We start from the raw sequence: 18686 nt of genomic DNA on the forward strand, positions 1-18686 counted from the left end.
GAAATAGGAGTTAGCATTTATTCCTTTTTTTTTCTCTCTTATGCCCTCCATCTACTACATCAGCAGTACCCACATCTCTCTCTACCAAAATATATCCTGAACATGTTCACTCCTTTTCTCTCCCCTTATACTTGCTCTTGCACAAGCTATCATTAACAACCAACTAGGTTATGCAGTAGCCTGCTGATCATCCTCCTGGCATTCACATTATTCACAGAGAAGTTAGAGGAACATTTGAAACCATAAATTATATTGTGTTTTTTTTAATCAAATCAAAACTATCCATTATTATGGATTCAAATGCATTCATAACAAAATCCAAACTCTCCAACTTAGTCTATTAGACCTAATATGGCCTGACCCAAGACTTCATCTCTGAAAACATCTCTGAGCTTCCTTTTTATTTTTATTTTTTTTAATTTTAAATATATATATATATATATTATTTTTGGCTGTGTTGTGTCTTCGTTGCTGTGCACAGGCTTTTCTAGTTGCAGTGAGCGGGGGCTACTCTTCATTTCAGTGTATGGGCTTCTCATTGTCATGGCTTCTCCTGTTGTGGAGCACGGGCTCTAGGCGCACAGGCTTCAGTAGTTGTGGCACGCAGGCTCAGTAGTTGTGGTGCACGGGCTTAGTTGCTCTGCGGCATGTGGGATCTTCCTGGGCCAGGGATCAAACCCGTGTCCCCTGCACTGGCAGGCAGACTCTTAACCACTGTGCCACCAGGGAAGCCCCTGAGCTTACTTTTTATAACTCACTAAAATCATAGTTTGATAAACAATCCAGCCACATTGACTTTCTTTCTGGTCCGTGATTGTACTGAATATTTTTGTCACTTTAGGGCCTTCATCCTATTTCTCCTACCTGAGAAGTTATTCTGTTTAAAAAGCTAATTCCTTTTAACAGTTGCTTAAATGCCACATTCTCCAATTGGCCTTCCCTGACCACCCAACATAGCATAGTGCTCGGTTCTCTCTATATCTGTTAGTTGATTCCCTTAACCTAGCAATTATTATAACTGGCATTTTCGTGTTTACCCAGTTGTTTAATTTATACAGTGACTATCTTTGTTAACTACATAGTAGTATCCAAGAGAAGAGTGATTTTTCTGTTTTGTAAATGGTTGTATCCTAAATGCTTTGAAGAAGCCCATCACATACTTAGTGCACTACAGATATTAACCAAATGAGTGAACAGGTTATATTCAGTATTTGAGCCACATATACTGTATTCTGACTTGGGTATATATTAAGCCCACAGATGAAGGACTTATCCAGCTATGAGCATCTATCAAACTCAGAAGTAACTAAAATAAGATGAACAGTTCTCCAGCTGGTATAAATGTTCCTCATAGCATCCATATTCAAGTGCTATTACAACTCACCCTTTTTTTTCCTGATAAAAATATTATCACTCCCCTGGTAATGAGAAAGTCAATCTTAGTCGTGTTATTCTGGGCCTTTCCTAGAGATGTAGAAGAAAGAAATAGGTAGATAATTTGAGAGTTTCCTGGGACTTCCTCATGGTCAATTTTGTTTTTCCTTTGTGGTAGTTTCCTTACAAATATTGGACACTGAAAGCTTTGGTAAGTGTAAGAGCTGTCCATCACAAGAGCTTTTTCAAATGAATGCAGGTTCAAAATCTAAACTAGGTGATGGGGAAATTTTCCCAATTTGTAGAATTTTCAATTTTTAATTACTGCAACACAAAAGCTATTAGTAACTCCTAAGTCTAAGTCCTTGTACCCAAACACCTACACTTAGGCACCTTTTTAGGTAACAAAGAAGAAAAAAATAAATACCTCATTATTTTATATTCCTACAGCAGGAAGAAACAAATAGTGACATCTGTATAAATTACCTTGTTATAGTTATTAAAATGTCTGGATGTAATACCCAATCCAATTTAGTTAATAAAGCATAAAATTCTTAGTTTGTCCATTAATAATAATTTTTTAACTTCTCATCCTTCATTATCAAAATGTTAATATCCCAGACCTTTTACATGAATGTTTACCAGTTTTATTTTTATAATTAATACATCTGTGATTTATGCTTAAATGGTGAAAACAGTGATCTATAGAGCTTTGTCTCCAAGTGACTATTTAAAGTACATGAATATGAATTGCAAAATAGCCAAGCTTTATTAAAGCTGCTGCTACATCTGCAGAAGAGGTCAGTAACCTGTGAAAAAGCAGTTAACTGAGAAATAGAGATAATCTAGGATACTGGGGACCATTTCTAGTTACCACTCAAACTAGAAAGTATATTCTGTTCTACCCAAAAGCCAAAAAGGCTCAGAAATGACATCAAGTTCCCATCCAAAATCCTTGCAGAAGAAGAAAAAGATGATTCTTCTAAGCAGTGGATCAGTAGAAATTTACATGAGGGCAGGGGTGATGTGTGCTTACAAGGATGGCTGGTACTTGGCAGACATGTAGATAACATTTGATCAATAAAGGAATGTGGGAGTCAACAAACAAACAAATGAATAAAGGACAAACACATATCCAGCATTTATAGAAATCAGTATAACAGGAAAAAACTGAGCAGAAAATGTGAAGTACAAAGAAAGAGCACAATGTGTGTGTGCTTTGCCTTACAGTCCACTAGTACCTACTCAATGTGCTCTTTCTCCTCCATAAGACCATGCCATTCAGGAACTCTCATATGATGTTTATTTGTCTTATATATTTCTACTTGTTTCCATCTATTTAAACTTTATACTTTTTAGTTTTACTTCTCATTTTATAATTTCTTTCAGAGGATTACCAGTATAATTTATAAATGAATGTTCTCACATGCAATAGGCCTAAAACATCAGGAAAACAACTCAAAAATAAGTTTAATTATTTTAAGGACTTCTGTATTATGAAACTGCGGTACAATAAGTTCCATAAATGACTTTTATCTCTTTTAATACATACAATATCCCAGTCATCTCATGGACATATATATATATATATATATATATATATATATATATATATATATATGCATATCTAAATAAGATGCCTCACCTCCAGTATTAAAGTTTAATGACTTTTCAAAAGTAATTATATAGAAGTGCCAATTACTGTATTAATCACTTGGAAGGAAGATGCAACATAACTGATTAAAAGTAATAGTAATGTTATAAATATGAAGCTTCTAGAGAAAATAAAAAAAAAAAATACTGTCGTTTAAACTATGTTCAAAGCCAAAACTAATATAGCCTGTTATTTATTTTTTTAGTAACTTCCTTTTATTCTATTCAAAGAGACATGCATTATTTGTTATCTTAATGGCATCTGTGGAACACTGAATCACTGTCTGTCCTTACTAAATCTATTTTCACTTAGTGTTTTATCTAACTCTTAGAGAAATTGTTGGGTATGATTAATAACTGAATTACTGCATTTTGTGGATATATTAGATATAGTAAAGAGAGGTCGTTTGTTTAGTAAGCAATAGAAACAAAGAGAAAAAACATCAACAATTCAAGGTTAAGGGAGACTATGAGAACCAACAATATTTGTTTGACAGAAAATGCTGAAATGAGTTAAGTTACTGAAAAAGCTCATTTGTATACAAACAATATTGATTCATATCATTTTATCCTTAATAAAAACAGTCAACTTATATATTAACAATCAACTTTTAATTTTGTAACAGTTTGGGATTTACAAAATTATTGAGAATATATTGAATAGTTCAGAGACTTCCTGTACACCCCACACCCAGTTTCTCCTATTATTAATATCTTATATTAGCATACTGTATTGTCATAATTAATGAACCAATATTGTTATACTATTTTTAATTAAAAAACTATACTTCATTCAGCTTTCTATCATTTTTCCTAATGTCCTATTTTTGTTCCAGTATCCCATCAGGACACAATATTATATTTAGTCACTGGGTTTCCTCAGGCTACCCTTGGCTTTGACAGTTTCTCAGATGTTCATTGTATTTTATGACATTAACAGGTTTTTTTTTTATTCTTAACTTCTTGATTTATTAGATTATTACATGGTAGAAATAATTTTTTTATAACATCTTTATTGGAGTATAATTGCTTTACAATGGTGTGTTAGTTTCTGTTGTAAAGCAAAGTGAATCAGCTATACCTATACATATATATGCATATCCCTTCCCTCTTGCATCTCCCTCCCACCCCTCTAGGTGATCACAAAACACCGAGATGATCTTCCTGTGCTATGTGGCTGCTTCTCACTAGCTATTTTATATTTGGTAGTGTATATATGTCTATGCCACTCTCTCACTTCGACCCAGTTTATCTTCCCCCACCCCGTGTCCATAAGTCCATTCTCTGCATCTACATCTTTATTCCTGTCCAGCCCATAGGTTCTTCAGAACATTTTTTTTTCTTTATTAATATTCCATATATATGTGTTGGCATATGGTATTTGTTTTTCTCTTTCTCATTTAGTTCACTCTGTATGACAGACTCTAGGTCCATCCAACTCATTACAAGTAACTCAATTTTGTTTAGTTTTATGACTGAGTAATATTCCAGTGTATATATGTGCCACATCTTCTTTATCCATGCATCTGTCGATGAATACTTAGGTTGCTTCCATGTCATGGCTATTGTAAATAGAGCTGCAATCAACATTTTGGTGCATGACTCTTTTTGAATTATGGTTTTCTCAGGGTATATTCCCAGTAGTGGGATTGCTGGGTCGTATGGTAGTTCTATTTTTAATTTTTTAAGGAACTTCCATACTGTTCTCCACAGGAGCTGAATCAATTTACATACCCACAAATAGTGCAAGATGGTTCCCTTTTCTCTACACCCTTTCCAACATTTATTGTTTGTAGATTTTTTGATGATGGCCATTTTGACCAGTGTGAGGTGATACCTCGTAGTTTTGACTTGCATTTCTCTAATGATTAGAGATGTTGAGCATCCTTTCATGTGTTGTTGGCAATCTGTATATGTTCTTTGGAGAAATGTCAATTTAGGACTTCTGCCCATTTTTGGATTGGGTTGTTTGTTTTTTTTCATATTCAGCTGCATGAGTTTCTTATATATTTTGGAGACTAATCCTTTGTCAGTTGCTTCATTTGCAAATATTTTCTCCCATTCTGAGGGTTGTTTTTTTGTCTTGTTTCTGGTTTACTTTGCTGTGCAAAAGATTTTAAGTTTCATTAGGTCCCATTTGTTTATTTTTGTTTTTATTTCCATTTCTCTAGGAGTTGGGTCAAAAAGGATCTTGCTGTGATTTATGTCATATAGTGTTCTGCCTCTGTTTTCCTCTAAGAGTTTGATAGTGTCTGGCCTTACATTTAGGTCTTTAATCCATTTTGAGTTTAATATTTGTATGTGTTAGGGAGTGTTCTAATTTCATTCTTTTACATGTAGGTGTCTGTATTTTCCAGCACCACTTATTGAAGAGGCTGTCTTTTCTCCATTTTATATTCTTGCCTCCTTTATCAAAGATAAGGTGACCATATATGCGTGGGTTTATCTCTGGACTTTCTATCTTATTCCATTGATCCATATTTCTGTTTTGTGTCAGTACCATACTGTCTTAATTATTGTAGCTTTCGAGTATAGTCTGAAGTCAGGGAGCCTGATTCCTCCACCTCCGTTTTTCTTTCTCAAGATTGCTTTGGCTATTCGGGGTCTTTTGTGTGTCCATACAAATTGTGAATTTTTTGTTCTAGTTCTGTGAAAAATGCCATTGGTAGTTTGATAGGGATTGCACTGAATCTGTAGATTGCTTTGGGTACTATGGTCATTTTCACAACGTACATTCTTCCAATCCAAGAACGTGTTATATTTCTCCATCTATTTGTATCATCTTTAATTTCTTTCATTAAAGTCTTATAGATTTCTGCATACAGGTCTTTTGTCTCCTTAGGTAGGTGTATTCCTAAGTATTGTATACTTTATGTTGAAACGGTAAATGGAAGTGTTTCCCTAATTTCTCTTTTAGATTTTTCATAATTAGTGTACAGGAATGCAAGAGATTCCTGTGTATTAATTTTGTATCCTGCTACCTTAGCAAATCTATTTATTAGCTCCAGTAGTTTTCTGGTAGCATCTTTAGGACTCTTTATGTATAGTATCATATCATCTACAAACAGTGACAGTTCTACTTCTTCTTTTCTGATTTGGATTCCTTTAATTCTTTTTATTCTCTGATTGCTGTGGCTAAAACTTCCAAAACTAGGTTGAGTAATAGTGATGAGAGTGGGCAACCTTGTCTTGTTCTTGGTCTTAGTGGAAATGGTTTCAGTTTTTCACTGTTGAGAATGTTGTTGGCAGTGGGTTTGTCATATATGGACTTTATTATGTTGAGGTATGTTCCCTCTATGCCTACTTTCTGGTAGGTTTTTATCATGAATTGGTGTTGAATTTTGTTGAAAGCTTTATCTGCATCTATAGAGATGATCATATGGTTATTTTCCTTCAGTTTGTTAATATGGTTTATCACATTGATTGATTTGCCTATATTGAAGAATCCTTGAATTCCTGGGATAAAGCCCACTTTATCGTGGTGTATGATCCTTTTAATGTGCTGTTGGATTCTCCCTCTGCTATATTTTGGAAGAGTTTGAGGAAAATAGGTGTAAGCTCTTCTCTAAATGTTTGATCGAATTTGCCTGTGAGGCCTTCTGGTCCTGGGCTTTTTTTATTGGAAGATTTTTAATCACAGTTTCAAATTTAGTGCTTGTGTTTAGTCTGTTTATATTTATTTCTTCCTGGTTCAGTCTCTGAAGGTTGTGCTTTTCTAAGAATGTGTCCATTTCTTCCAGGTTGTCCATTTTATTGTTGTAATCTCTCATGATCCTTTGTATTTCTGCAGTGTCAATTGTTACTTCTTTTTATTCTGTTGATTTGAGTCTTTTCCCTTTTTCTCTTGATGAGTCTGGCTAATAGTTTACCAATTTTGTTTATCTTCTCAAATAACCAGCTTTCAGTTTTATTGATCTTTGCTATCATTTCCTTTATTTCTTTTTCATTTATTTCTGATATGATCTATATGATTTCTTTTCTTCTGCCAACTTTGTTTTTGTTTTGTTTTGTTTTGTTTTTTTTCTTATTTCTCTATTTGCTTTAGGTGTAAGGTTAGGTTGTTTATTTGATATGTTTCTTGTTTCTTGAGGTAGGATTGTATTGCTATAAACTTCCCTCTTACAACAGCTTTTGCTGCATCCCATAGGTTTTGGGACATCATGTTTTCATTGTCATTTGTTTCTAGGTATTTTTTGATTTCCTCTTTGATTCTTCAGTGATCTCTTGGTTATTTAGTAGTGTATTGTTTAGCCTCCATGCGTTTGTATTTTCTAGAGAGTTGTTCCTGTAATTGATATCTAGTCTCATAGCATTGTGTTTGGAATAGATACTTGACACAATTTCCATTTTCTTAAATTTACCAAGGCTTGATTTGTGACACAAGATATGATCTATCCTGAAGAATGTTCCATGGGCACTTGAGAAGAAAGTGTATTCTGTTTTTTTTTTTTTGATGGAATGTCCTGTAAATATCAATTAAGTCCATCTTGTTTAATGTATCATTTAAAGCTTGTGTTTCCTTATTTATCTTCATTTTGGATGATCTCTCCATTGGTGAAAGTAGGATGTTAATGTCCCCTGCTATGATTGTGTTACTGTCAATTTCCCCTTTTATGACTGCTAGCATTTGCTTTATGTATTTAGGTGCTGCTATATTAGGTGCATAAATATTTACAATTGTTGTATCTTCTTCTTGGATTGATCCCTTGATCATTATGTAGTGTCCTTCTTTGTCTCTTGTAATAGTCTTTATTTTAAAGTCCATTTTGTCTGATATGTGAATTGCTACTCCAGCTTTCTTTTCATTTCCATTTGCATGGAATATCTTTTTCCATCCCCTCACTTTCAGTCTGTATGTGTCCCTAGGTCTGAAGTGGGTCTCTTGTAGACAGCATATATATCGATCTTGTTTTTGTATCCATTCTGCAAGTCTATGTCTTTTGGTTGGAGCATTTAATCCATTTATATTTAAGGTAGTTATCAATATGTATGTTCCTATGACCATTTTGTTAATTGTTTTGGGTTTTCTATAGTATGTTTTTTCCATCTCTTTTGTTTACTGTCTAAAGAAGTTCCTTTAGCATGTGTTGTAAAGCTTGTTTGGTGGTGTTGAATTCTCTTAGCTTTTGCTTGTCTGTAAGGTTTTAATTTCTTTGTCCAATCTGAATGAGACCCTTGCTGGGTAGCGTAATCTTGGTTGTAGGTTTTTCCCTTTAATCTTTTAAATATGTCCAACCACTCACTTTTGGCTTACAGAGTTTCTGCTGAAAGATCAGCTGTTAACCTTATGGGTATTCCCTTGTATGTTATTTGTTGCTTTTCCCTTGCTGCTTTTAATATTTTTTCTTTGCCTTTAATTTTGATAGTTTGATTAATATGTGTCTTGGTGTGTTTCTCCTTGGATTTATCCTGTGTAGGACTTTCAGCCCTTCCTGGACTTGATTGACTATTTCCTTTCACAAATTAGGGAAGTCTTCAACTCTAATATCTTCAAATGTTTTCTCAGTCTCTTTCTTTTCCTCTTCTGCTTCTGAGACCCCTATAATTCAAATGTTGTTGCATTTAATATTGCCCCAGTGGTCTGTGAGACTGTCCTCCATTCTTTTCATTCTTTTTTCTTTATTCTGCCCTGCAGTAACTATTTCCACTATTTTATCTTCCAGATCACTTCTCTGTTCTTCTGCCTCAGTTATTCTTCTATTGATTTCTTCTAGAGAATTTTTAATTTCATTTATTGTGTTGTTCTTCGCTGTTTGTTTGCTCTTTATTTCTTCTAGTCCCTTATTAAACGGTTCTTTGATTTTCTCCATTCTATTTCCAAGATTTTGGATCATATTTACTATCATTACTCTGAATACTTTTTCAGGTACACTGCCTATTTCCTCTTCATTTGCTTGGTCGGGTGGGTTTTTACTTTGCTCCTTCATCTGCTGCATATTTCTCTGTCTTCTAATTTTGTTTAACTTACTGTTTTTGACGTCTCCTTTTCACTGGCTGCAGTTTCATAGTTCCCATTAATTTTGGTGTCTGTCCCCAGTAGTTAAGGATTGTTCAGTGGGTTGTGTAGGCTTACTGGTAGAGGGGACTAGTGCCTCTGTTCAGGTGCATGAGGATATATCTTGTATTTCTGGTGGGCAGGACTGTGTTTGGTGGTTTGTTTTGGGGTGTCTGTGAACTTAATATGATTTTAAGCAGCCTCTCTACTAATGGGTGGGGTTGTGTTCCTGTCTTACTAGTTGTTTGGCATAGGGTGTCCAACACTGTAGCTTGCTGGTCGTTGAGTGGAGCTGGGTTTTAGCATTGAGATGGAGATCTCTAGGAAAGCTTTTACTGTTTGATATTATGTGGAGCCAGGAGGTCTCTGCTGGACCAGTGTCCTGAACTTAGCTCTGCCACCTCAGGGGCTCAGCCCAGACACCCAGCCAGAGCACCAAGACCCTGTCAGCCACATGGCTCATCTGGTGGTGCCTGATGATGCGTTCTTTGTGTTGAAAGTTGTGCCATCTGTTAGGCTGCTCATGAGCCTATGCAATATGCCCATCATTTTTCCTGCTGGGAGCCCCAGTGGACCCTCAGACCAACCTGCTGCAGTGTCTCCCATACTCCCCCGCATGGAGCCACTCACCCGTCAGCCCATGTTGTTTCCACTGACTCTGCTCTGCCAACCCAACAGCCCCACAATTTTCTACATTGACAGTTTTGAGTAATACTGTCAAATATTTTTCAGAATGCCTCTCAGTTGGGATTTGTCTGATCTTTGTCTAATGATTAGTCTGTTGTGATGATTTTGGAAGGAAGATCAGGGAAGTAAAGTGTAATTCTTATTACATAATATTGAGTACCTACTATAAACATTACTTTCACTTTTAATGTTGAGTTTGATCACCTGGGTGAGGTAGAGCTTGTCAAGTTTCTGCATTGTTATGTTACGCAATCCTCTTTCCGTATAATACTTTTTATATGGAAGTCAGAATATGCAGCCCATACTTAAGGAATAGGGAGTTATGCTTTACCTCTATAAGGACAGAATATCTACATTCAACATTTGGAATTCTCCTGCACAGAATATTTGTCTAATGCATTCCATTTATTTATTCATTCCATGATTTATTTATGTTGGTATGGACTCCTGTTAAATTATCTTGAATCTGTGGCCTGATAATTCCAACATTTCTGCCATGCCTGTTTCAGATGCTTGCTCTCTCTCTCCAAACTGTGTTTTTGTCTTGTGGTATGCCTTTTAATTTTTTTTTTTTTTTTTGATGGCTGGACATGGTGTACTAGATAAAAGGAACTACTGTAAGTAGGTCTTAGTAACATGATGGTGAAGTGTGCAGGATGGAGAAGCATTGTATAGTCCCATGGTTAGGTCTCAGTCTCTGTGAGTCTGTGCTTCTGCACTGTGAACTTCACAAGTGTTTCTCAGTCTTTTTCTCTCCATTTAGTTAGGACAGGATGAGTAGAGCAAGCTGGATTTGAGTATTTCCTTTCCCCTAAATCAGTTAGGCTCTGATAATACCCCAAGAGGTTAGACTCTGGTTGACTAGTTTCCCCTGAGGGCAGGCCTTGTTAAGAGGAATAGAGTACACTGGGGTATTTCAGAATTGTCCCTTTTCCTCTCTCCCTGTAGGAGAAGGAGGGAACTTTTCTCTGCTATTTATTGTGGGAAACTTGTTGAACACCTGGAGAAAAATATTGAAATAATGTGGGGCCCCCTATGCCTGGGTCCATTTGGAGTTTGTAACTTTCAGACTTGTCCACACTGAGCCAACAGCAATTCATCAGTTTCACTCTCTGGTTCCCAGGACAGTTTCTCTGTACTGGTCTAAGCCATGACTCCCTGAATTCACCTCCCTCTTTAGTCCTGGGGGAAGAGGTTTGCCCTATCTATGTCCTCCTTTCTCTTACTGATCCAAGAAAATTTTTGGTTTTGGTTTTTCATGCTGTTCAACTTCTTACCTGTTGTTAGGATAAAGTGGTGACTTCCAGAATCCTTACATTTGGAGCCAGAAATAGAAGTCCCTTAAATTATTTATATAACTGTTGGGCCATTGGGAATTCTTTTAATTGTTTTCTGGGACCCTTTGATGGACCTTTATCACAGTGGGCTTTTTCTTTTTTTAACCTTCTGTTACTTTCTGGCACTACAAGACACTTTATAGATCAACTTGTGTATTTTCTGCCCATGACCTAGATTCAGCAGTTGTTCCAAGGATCGCTAGTTCCTTTTATGGGAAAATGATATTAGAAACCAAGATTCGAGTGCTAGCTATGCTACTGCTACAGAGTGCCATGTATATCTAGCTATAAACATTTCTACATAAAACCATCTGTGTCTGTAGTAAGTTAAAATGAATTCATACTGATGTCTCTGATAGTTTAGAATCCATTAACGCATGGATAATTTTAGCATTTTTGTCCTCTTTTCTGTAAACTGTCACTCCAACAATGAGAAATCTAACATAGGGCACTCACCATAAATTTACTAACTTGTTCAATTCCAGTCTATATGTACAGTAGATACAGAATAAGTAACCCATACCCTATGGGAAACAACACTATTAAGTGCTTATGTGCAGTTCGATCCCTCTCCCCATTTTTACTTTTAAACATTCCATTCATTTCCAAAGTTGTTTGAGTTATTTTTTCATTTCCCTACCCACTTAAGTTGTTTTATTAATTTGTAGTGCATTTAGATTATTTTGTCACATTCTTTATTTAATCTTGAAATCTACAAACTCTAAATTAATTTTTAAAATTTGTATCCCTTAAGGTTGCTCTTTGGGCTATAAAGTTCTTTAGGTTTTGAAAATGCTTACTATTTTGATTTTACTATAATACCATACAAATATTTTTCTCTTTCTTAAAAATTTCCTATGCTTCAGCTGTTCACTTCATTCCCTCTAAATCTGAAGAAAGCACTGGTCTTTTTATTCTTTCCATAGTTTGTTTTTTTCCAGAAATGCATAGAATTGAAGTTATATACTATGCAGCTTTTCAGACTGGTTTTTCTCACTTAGCAATATGCATTTTCACTTTATCTATGTCTTTTCATGGTTTGATAGCATTTTTTTTTCACTAAATAATAATCCACTGTATAGATGGACTACAGTCTGTTCACTTATTGGTGTATATCTTCATTACTTTCAGTTTTGAGCTGAAATTTGCTTTTATTATTATAGACCAATAAACAATGGTCTATTGTTTAGACCATTATAGTAATGGTCTATAGTACTTACTATAGACCTATAAAGCTACTATAAACATCTGTGCTCAGCTTTTTTATTGGATATAAGTATTCAACTTAATTGAGTAAATACCTCTGAGCTTTTATTGCTGGATTACATGGTAAAACTATATTTAGTTTTATAAGAAATTGCTTAAATGTGTTTCAGTGTGGCTGTACCATTTGCCTTCCCTCTAGTAAAAAAATGAGAGTTCCTGTGCTCTGTATCATTGTCACATTTTGGTAGTGTCAGCCATTGGATTTTAGTCATTCTAATAGGTATGTAATGGTATCTCACTGTGACTTTAATTTGCATTTTTTTTAATAACAGATGATGATGAGCATCTTTTCATATGACTTTTTGTGACTTATATATTTTCCCCAGTGATGTCTATTCAGATACTTTGTTCATTGTTTAATTCATTTGTTTGTTTTCTTAATGTTGGTTTTTTTTTTACATTTTTGATACAAGTATTCTTTTTTATTTCAGACATGCCTTTACAGATATTTTCCTTTGGTCTGTTTTTTATCTTTTTTCATTCTCTTAATACTGCCTTTTACAGAGAAGTTTTAAATTGTAATAAAGTCAAACATCAGTGTTTTTTTTTTTTTTTTGATGGATCATGCTCTTGGTGTTATACTTAAAACTCATCACCAAACTAAAGGTCACATATATTCATCTTATATTTATTCAATAAATTTTATACTTTTATATTTAGATCTAAAAGCCATTTAGAGTTGATTTTTATGAAAACTGTAAGGCCTATGTCTAGATGCTTTTCTTTTTTCTTTCTTTCTTTTTTTTTTTTTTTCTTGCGGTATGCGGGCCTCTGACTGCTGTGCCCCCCCCCCCCCCCCCCCCCCCCCCGTTGCGGAGCACAGGCTCCGGACGCGCAGGCTCAGTGGCCATGGCTCACAGGCCCAGCCGCTCTGCGGCATGTGGGATCTTCCCGGACCGGGGCACGAACCCGTGTCCCCTGCATCGGCAGGCGGACTCCTAACCACTGCCCCACCAGGGAAGCCCTTCTTTTTTTTTTTTTTTTTTTTGCATATGCATGTCCAATTGTTTCAGCACCATTGATTTAAAAAGCTATCACTTTTCAATGACTTGTGTATATTTCTTTTCAAAGATCAGTTGACTGTTATGTATAGTTTATTTGACATATGTGTCTATTCTTTTGCCGATACAGCAATATATTGATTATGGTAGTATTAAAATCTTGAAACGAGGTAGTGTGAGCCCTCCACTTTTGAGTTTATTCTTTAGTATTGTGTTGATTATTCTAGGGCTTTGTCTTCTCATATAAATTTAGAATCTGTCTGTCAACATACACAAAATAGATTACTGAGATTTTGACTAGGATTGCATTTAAATATATCAATCAATTTGGGAATAATTGACATCTTACCAATAGTATGTCTTCTGATTCATGGACATAGAGTATCTTTCCATTTATTTAGATCTTCATTGACTTTTTTCAGTGTTTTATAATTTTATGCATGTTAAGTTCTGTACAGTTTTTTAGATATATATACCTAATTATTTAATTTTGGCACTGTATATTTGCAATTGGTAGTGTTTTTCCCTTTAATTTCAGTAGTTCATTTCTAGTATACAGAAAGGCAGTTGACTTTTGCATAACTACATATCATGTGACCTTGCTGTTCCCATTTATTGTTATATTTTTAAGTATATACTTGTGATTTTCTATTCAGACAATGATATCATCTGTAACCAGAAACAATTCTTCCTTTTCAACTTGCACATATTTTATTTCCTTTTATTGTATTATTGTATTAAATACAATTTCTAGTGTGATGTTGAAGAACAGCGGTGAGAAGAACATCTTTGCCTGTCTAAGGATGTGTTGGAATTCATTGATTAATAATTGAAACTTTAACCAGACTCACAGATGTCGTGGTGGGATATAATTCTTTTTATAATTGTTGGATTCAGTTTGCTAACATTTTGTTGATGATTTTGGCGTCTATGCTCAATGAGAGATTTTGGCTTGTTATTTTTATTTTCAGTAATATCTTTATCTAGTTTTGCTGGTTAGGGTAATTGCTGGTTCTTATAGAAATGTTACTTCTTATATTTTAGGGAAGAGATTATGGAGAATTGGTATAAATTTTTCCTTTAACCTTTAGTAGAATTCATTGGGGAAACCATCTGAGCCTGGTGCTTTCTTTTTTGGAAGCTAACTAATGACTGATTCTATTTCTTTAATATATTATATATCTATTCAGGTTACCTACTTCTCATTGTGTGAATATTGGTATTCAGTGTTTAAGGAATTTTTCAATTTCATTTAAGAAACCAAATCTGTAGGCATATAATAGTTCATAGAACTTCTTTATCATTCTTTTTATTTCAATGATGTCAGTAAGGATACTCCTTCTTTCATGTATGATATTAGTAGTTTTTTTTTTTTCTCCTTTTTCTTCCTTGTTAGCCTTGATAGAGGTATACTGATTTTTAAAGAACTAGCTTTTGACTGTATTGATTTTCTGTCCTGTTTTCCTGATTTCAAATGCAATGAATTATGTTCTAATTTTTATTATTAACTTTTTGATTAATTTAGACTTAAGTCACAATTTTTCCCCTAGTTTCCTAAGACGGAAGCACCAATATCCTTTTTTTGTTTTTTTTTTTCAAATACCACCAAGCAATTCTCCGACATCAGCTGTATATCCTACAATTCAACTTAATTCTGATACTATGTACCCAAAGTTTATGGCTCATGACTTGCGTATATTCTCCATAGCTGTTATATTGCTTTTGACTTCTAGCATTTCCTTTTGTTCTTTTTTAGAATTCCCATCTCTCTCTTTATATTAGTCATCTATGTTTGTATTCTGTCTAGTTTTTCATTACAGCTTTTAACATAATAATCATAGTTATTTAAATTCCCATTCTGATGATTTGAATATCTGCAACATATCTGAGTCTGATTCTTCTGCTTGCTTTGTGTCATCAGATTGTTTCCTCTTCCCTTTTTGTGTACCTTGTATTTTTGTTGCAGTTCTTGTTATTGATAGCCAGTCCTGATTTATCCAGTATTAGGCACTAAGGTAAATGGGCCTTTATTGTGAGGATTTGTATCAATCTGTCTAAGAGTTGTATGTGGTTATTTTTTGTTTTATCAGTAGTTCCCATGACTTCAAATTCCTCTGCCATATTTTTGTCTTTTTTCATGACTTTGGTCTTCCCTCAGTGATCCTCTTCAGAGAGTCTGTTTCTTGCAGCTCTTTCATTTGTTTTAATAGTGTCTTAGGCCTGCTGTAAAAAGTTAACACCATTTAAATGACTTAAAACAACAGACATTTATTCTCTCATGGATCTGAAAATGAAAAGTCAATCCCCCAGACTGGGAGAAAACATTTGCAAAACATATAGCTGGCAAGTGATTTGTGTCCATAATGTATAAAGTTCTTTTACCTCTCAGTATTAAGAAGACAACCTCACTGAAATATGGATAATTTTGAACAGGTAATTCATCAAAGAAGATATCTAGATGACAAATAATAACATGGAAAGCTGCTTGACAGAATTAGACTTTAGGGAAATTCTAAATAAAATCAAATATACTAATATACAGCCTCTTGTATGGTGAAATTAAATTATTCTCCACACAAACTGCTGGTGTGACTGGTATTTTCTCACCTTCAAATCCTCAGGAGTCTCATTTTTTTATGAATGGAATCATACAATATTGCGTTGACTTTGTGTGTTACTCAACTCAATATCTTTCTGATAAATGACAATGGCCAGAATGCATAAATAATTCCTAAAAATTATTAATGAGAAGAAAAACAACCCATTTCAAATTGGCAAAATATTTGAGCACACACTTTACAAACGAAGACAGGAATTGGCAGTTACATGAAAAGATGATCAACATAATTATTTTGAGACTCACCTTTGTGTGTTAATTCATTTTTATTGCATTGTATGGATACTAAAATATTTTTATTCATTCAACTTTTGATAAGCATTTGGGTTCTTTCCTGTTTTGGCACTTATGAATAAAATTGCCATGAACATTTGTTACCAAGTCTTTATGTGTACATATTGTTTCATTTCTCTTAGGTCAATTTATTAAATGTGATTATTTTTAATATTACATTTTTGTGTACTTAGATAGTAGTTTCTTCCTTTATTAAATGTTGAAGTTATTGACAAGAAGATTACTCAGAAATCATGTTGAGCCTTTCAAGATTTATATTAAAGTCTGATGAGATAGATCTAGAGTAGACATTGCTTTAAAGCTAGTTAAGCCCTAATATTAATGACTAGTTTTGTATGGTCTATGTTAGTTGTGTTCAGTGTTTAACAAGATGTCTCTTCTTTGGTTAGACAGAAATCAAATATGTTCCATTTCTGCATGATTTGTAAAAATTGTTTTATTTATATCACTTTAGCATCAGTTCTTTGCTAGGCTTCTTGGAATCTCCCCTTATATATGTGCAGTTTAATATTCAGCCAAAGACTCAAGAGAACACCTAGAAAGATTTTTGGAGCTCTGTATCTTTGTACATTGATTCTCATTAATTGTCTACTCTTCAAATTTCATCTCCCTCAGCCTCCAAAAAAAGATTTTTATCCCCAATTCAGTGGAACAGCAATGCTCTGTTTAATTACTTCTTCATGTGCAGCAGTCCAGAAATTGGGACTAGGCAGAAAGCCTTGGTCATAGCAGGGCATACTTTGTTTCCTTTTTCTCAGGTACACAGTCCTACAGTGTTTATTCATTTGTTAATGTTGCCGTAACAAAGTACCACAGACCGGGTGATTTTAAACAGAAGAAATTTATTTTCTCACAATTCTGGAGGAGAAGTCTGATCACAGGGGTAGGAAGCATTGGTTTTTTTTAAGGCCTCTCTCCATGGCTTACAGATGGCTGTCTTTTCTAATGTCATTACATGGTCTTCCCTCTGGGTCTGTGTCTTAATCTCCTCTTATGAGGACAACAGTCATATTGTACTAGGGTGAATCCATTTGACCTTATTTTACCTTCATTAACTCTTTGAAGCCCTATTTCCAATCACAGTCTGAGGAACTAGGATTAGGAATTCATATGAATTTTTGTAGGGGAAAATAATTTAGACCATAACAAATACCTATTATCTAAATATTTGAAAATCATTGTTTTATATATATATATATATATATATATATATATATATATATATGTTTCTAGTTGTTGATTGTGGTAGCAAAAGTTCTTTACCACATGGTACCTTCACCAGGAGGCATATCTGGGCCACATAAAATATGAAAAATGTTTATTTCATTATTTTTTCTTTAACAAATATACCTAATATATAAAAAAAATTTACCTAATTTATATATCATCCTGAAATATTTATAACTTTATGCCATCTGTCCCTAGATTTTCTTTGTGGAAACTATTTTAATTATGACATTAGTTTTTAGCAGAAAAAAATTATTCTGTGTTTTCTAAATTCTGTGTTTTCTTATTTCAATGTTGGTAAGAAGGGATGTGTAAAAAATCTAGCTGATTTACACACATTACCAAATGTATTAACATAAAGCATATATATATATATATATTTTTGATTATCTATAGTATCTGTCTATGATGATGTATCCTATTTCAATTTTAACATCTCTCTCTGTCTTTTTCCTTAGCAGTATTGTTAGGTATTTTTACATATGTTTTTGGAATATACTTTACATATAGGAAATTACAATTTTTTTTGTAATGCCTACAAATGATACAGAGTAGTTTAACCATCACAAAAATAAAAATATAGAACATTACGTTCACTCCAGAAAAAGTTTGTATCTCTTTTTAGGCAGTCATCTGTACCACTCCCAAATCATTGATCTGGTTTGTCTTTTCCAGAATACCATATGCAGTGAATCATATATATGTAGACTTTTGCAGCAGCCTGTTTTCTCTTAGTGTGATGAATGGGATTCATCTATGGTATTGAATGTATCACCTTTGTAACACTTTTGATAACGTATGACACGCTGACTACATGTGAACCATGTAAAATGACTTGCTTGTTTTTTATTGCTGAGTAATATGTCCTTGTACCACAGCATGCTTATGTATTCATCAATTGGACATTGGTATTGATTTCAGTTTTGGTGATTATGAATAATGTTACTATGAACTTTCACATGCAGATTGTTTAGTGAACACAGGGTTTCATTCTCTTGAGCAGTTCCCTAGGAAGGGAAATGATGAATCATATGATAAATGTATATTTAATGTTAAGAAGCTGTCAAACTACTTTGGCAAGTAACTATACCATTTTGTATTGCTGCTGACAGTGTACGAAATCTCTGGTTCATCTTCCTACTAGCCAGCTATTGATACTGCCATTTAATTTTTTTTTTTTAATTATTCATTCTATCAGGTATACTGAGGTTCTCAGTTTGGCTTTAATTAATATT

This window comes from Leucopleurus acutus, assembly GCF_964270905.1.
Source record: "Leucopleurus acutus genome assembly, chromosome: 5".
In the NCBI taxonomy this organism is placed as follows: Eukaryota; Metazoa; Chordata; class Mammalia; order Artiodactyla; family Delphinidae; genus Leucopleurus; species Leucopleurus acutus.